Raw genomic sequence first — 4,340 nt, 5'->3', positions numbered from 1 at the left:
GAAATATTTAGATTTTATGTGAATACTTTGTATGGATAGCTGATTTCAGGAGTGATTGGACTTTTTTTGTTGTTCAAAAGGAAAACAAAACTTCTCAAAGCAACAGAGTTCTGTGCTGTGTGTGTATTTTCCATACATTCCACACATGCTTCCATTTGAAATGTGGTTCAATTTGAAATTAAACTAAGTCTTGCCATAATGCGTCCTAAAATTTTCTATAATAAAAATAACACCTCGTTCCACCCTATGGTGCCACCCCCACCCCGCCGAACAAACGTAAACCCCCCAAACTCCTTTCRGACTGAAGCCTGAAAATATTAGACAAGCGGCAAAAAAAATTTAGGAGAATAAAAATAAAAAGAGGCGGAAGTTGAATAAAGTTCGGCTGCGATGGAGAGACAGCGCGATCAGAAGTCAGCAATGAGATATCCGAAATGTATTAAATTTATTATATTTGTATGACTATATTTCATAGTTAGGGTGAAGTTTAGTAAGTTATTTTAGTGTCTTTGAAGCAAAAAATAAATAAAAAAAAGGCGATGAACGTGGAGCTGCAGTCCAGCTGCGGTTAGCAGTAAACTGTGTAAACGGCAGGCGATGTGACAAACAAGGTCGTGTGGTGTTACATAAACAGCGAAGAGGGCAAGTTTGCTCCACTGATATACTGACCTAGTTTCAGCAAAGTTCCTGTAAATCGCCGATAAGCATACTCCATTTTCCCTGACCGAGCTCATAAAACACCCGGTGCCCAACAGCAGTCTGCACATGTGAGCATTTCAGTGGTTATAATAAATGCGTGCTGTTAAAATATCYATCACCTGCCGGTTCGCTTCGCGCTCTGTCACCTCCGCCTGCCGCTGCACCGGTGTGCCGGGGCCCAGGACTCCCTCAAACCAACACGTGCGTCTTCAAATTTACTTTACGTCTCACAACCAGTCGGATCGTTTGTATCGTGCTTAGAGGGTTGTGTGTGGGGGTTTGTTTTAGTTTATTGTGAGAACCCACTTTCCACCRAATGTATGTTGTTGTTGTTGTTTTGACTAGCTGTACATGAGTTTTCACGCACACGCATTGTTTTTGACGTCCATCATGAGAAGTGGGCGGTCTTCTGAGGCACGTGACGTCACGTGCTAAGGTTCTAAAATTACCATATAAATTACCATATCATTCTGACGTCATACAGAATCTAAGGCACTTTTCTGAAGACAGAGCAGGTGTTCAGACGTGTCCAAGGCATTAATAATTTAGCTAAAACAAAATGTCTAGAAGGATTTGTGACTCTCCACCAACACAGTGGAATACAGAAAGAGAAACGCAATCTTCTTGTTCATATATTCTGGAGAAGGTACAGAGGATGAAACAAGAAAACAAATGGTTGAAGGCACAGTTACGCACAGAAGTTTGCCAGCGAGACATGTACAGATGGTTGTTTGAATACTACCAGGCTAAAACATGTCAATTACAGGAATCGTGTCATGAATACAAGTCAGGGACAAATGCATCAGTAACTTTTTCTAAATTTGGATCGGATGTTTTTCAAACACAACTTGAGGAAACAAGAGACACCGATCAATCTGCAGAAAAGATATTAAAGTACTCATCTGAAGATGAGGTTCCACAGGAACAACTAAGCAGTGAGACATCAGTTACTCAAGATGTTTCCATCCTGGAAGACCAACCTACAGAAACTACATCAGTAAATTCCTCATCTCAGAGCACGGCTTCTGACACTGAGACATTAGCCCAGGATCAAGTAGGAAGCAAATGGTGTTTTGCTAAGAAAGCACTGAAGTTTGTTGGTTATGTTGGTTTACCTGTAGCTTGTATTACATATTTGAATGTTCGGTATGGCAAGTGATCGATTCCCCATCCATGGCTAATTGCTGAGGGGGACAGGATCTCCAGCCTTGCCTGGGTCCGGGTTCTCCCGGAGGTGTGAGTTGAGGTTCCGTCTGTCGGGAGGCTGTTCTGGATGCTCGGGTGGAGAAGGGGGAGGAGCTGTCGGCTGGCCAGTGCCTGTTGGTGGGTTGGCTCCGTTGGTGGGGGAGGATGCCGGTCGGACCTGGCAGACACGGATGTGTGGTGGGGGTTTGCTGGGTTCATCTGTGGGAGTCTCCCGTCGGGCGGAGCTTTGGCTCGCACCTCCAGGAGAGCTTCGAATGCGTTCTTTGGGAGGTGGGGGACGTTGGGTCCGAGTGAGGCAGTGAGGCAGGCAGGCGGGCGGGCGGATGTACAAGCAGGCAGGCAGGCGGGCAGGTAGGCATACGACCAGACAGGCAGGCCCGCACGCACCGGGACGAGCGGGCAGGCAGGCATACGAGAAGGCGAGAAGGCAGGCACTCACCCACCGGGGCGGGTGTACGAGCAGGCAGGCAGGCAGGCAGATACACACACACCGGGGTGGGCGTACGATCAGGCAGGCAGGCACGCAAGCACTGACAGGCGGAAAGGCAGGCGGGCAGGCGTACAAGCAGGCAGGCAGGTGGGCAGGCAGACAGGCACGCAAGCACTTAGGCAGGCGGGCAGGCAGGCGGGTGGGTGGGTGTACGAGTAGACAGGCAGGCCCGCCCACACCGGGGAGTYCGGCAAGCTGGCAGGCAGGCACGCACTCTCCYGGACGAGAGGGTAGGCAGGCAGGCACACACACACCGGGGTGGGCGTACAAGCAGGCAGGCAGGCTTGCACGCAAGCACTTAGGCGGGCGGGCAGGCAGGCAGGTGGGCGGGTGTGTGCGTGCCTGCCTGCTCGCCTGCTCGAATACCCTGCCTGCCTGCTCGTCCTGGTGCGTGCGTGCCTGCCTTCCAACTCGCCCGCCCGCCCCGGTGCATGCAGGAATTCCTGTCTACTCGTACATCCACCCACCCGCCTGACTACCCGCCTGCCTAAGTGCTTGCGTGCATGCCTGCCTGCCCACCTGCCTGCCTGCTTGAACGCCTGCCCGCCTGCCTTTCCGCCTGTCAGTGCTTACGTGCCTGCCTGCCTGCTTGAACGCCTGCCCGCCTGCCTTTCNCCCGCACGCACCGGGACGAGCGGGCAGGCAGGCATGCAAGCACACACCGGGGCAGGCGTATGAGTAGACAGGCAGGCCCGCACGCACCGGGACGAGCGGGCAGGCAGGCATACGAGCAGGCGAGCAGGCAGGCACGCACACACTGGGGCTTGCGTACGATCAGGATGGCAGGCACACAAGCACTGGCAGGCAGAGAGCCAGGTGGGCGGGCGTACAATCAGGCAGGCAGGTGGGCAGGCAGGCAGGCACACAAGCACTTAGGTGGGCGGGCAGGCAGGAAGGCGGGCGTACGAGCAGGCATGCAGGCGGACATACGTGCAGGCAGGCAGGCAGGCAGATACACACCCACAGGGGTGGGCGTACGATCATGCAGGCAGGCACGCATGCACTGACAGGCAGAAAGGCAGGCAGGCAGGTGCATAAGCAGGCAGGCAGGTGGGCAGGCAGGCAGGCACGCAAGCACTTAGGCGGGCGGACAGGCAGGGGGGCAGGTGGACGTACGAGTAGACAGGCAGTCCCGCATGCACCGGGGCGGGCGGGCGGGCGAGCTGGCAGGCAGTGACACACACCATAACGAGTGGACAGGCAGGCGGGCAGGTAGGCACTCACACAGCGGGGCAGGCGTACGAGCAGGCAGGCAGGCACACAAGCACTTAGGTGGGCGGTAGGCAGGCATGCGGGTGTACGAGCAGGCGGGCAGGCAGATACACTCAAAACCGGGGTGGGTGTACGATCAGGCAGGCAGGCAGGCGGGCATACGAGCAGGCAGGCAGGCAGGCAAGCATACACCGGGGCGGGCGCACGAGTAGACAGGCAGTCCCGTACGCACCAGGGCGGGTGGGCGAGCTGGCAGGCAGGCACCAACGTACCGGTACAAACGGGCAGGCGGGCAGGTAGGCATTCGAGCAGGCAGGCAGGCACACAAGCACGTAGGAGGGCATACGAGTAGATAGGCAGTCCCGCACGTACCTGGGCGGGTGGGCGAGCTGGCAGACTGGCACGCACGCACCGGGATGAGCGGGCAGGCAGGCAGGTGTGCAGTTAGGCATACGAGCAGGCAGGCAGGCGGGCACTCACACACCGGGGCGGGCGTACGAGTAGACAGTTAGGCACACAAGCACTTAGGAGGGTGGGCAGGCAGGCAGGTGGGCGGGTGTATGAGCAGGCATGCGGGCAGGTAGGGGTACGACTAGACAGGCAGGCCCGCACGCACCGGGGCGCACGGGCGAGCTGGCAGGCAGATGGGCAGGTAGGCATACGAACAGGCAGGCAAGCGGGCACTCACACACCGGGGCGGGCGTACAAGTAGACAGTTAGGCACACAAGCACT

Source organism: Austrofundulus limnaeus, unplaced genomic scaffold, assembly GCF_001266775.1.
Source record: "Austrofundulus limnaeus strain Quisiro unplaced genomic scaffold, Austrofundulus_limnaeus-1.0 Scaffold2349, whole genome shotgun sequence".
Classification (NCBI taxonomy): Eukaryota; Metazoa; Chordata; class Actinopteri; order Cyprinodontiformes; family Rivulidae; genus Austrofundulus; species Austrofundulus limnaeus.
The sequence above is the reverse complement of the archived record's forward strand: the minus strand, read 5'-3'. Positions refer to the sequence as shown.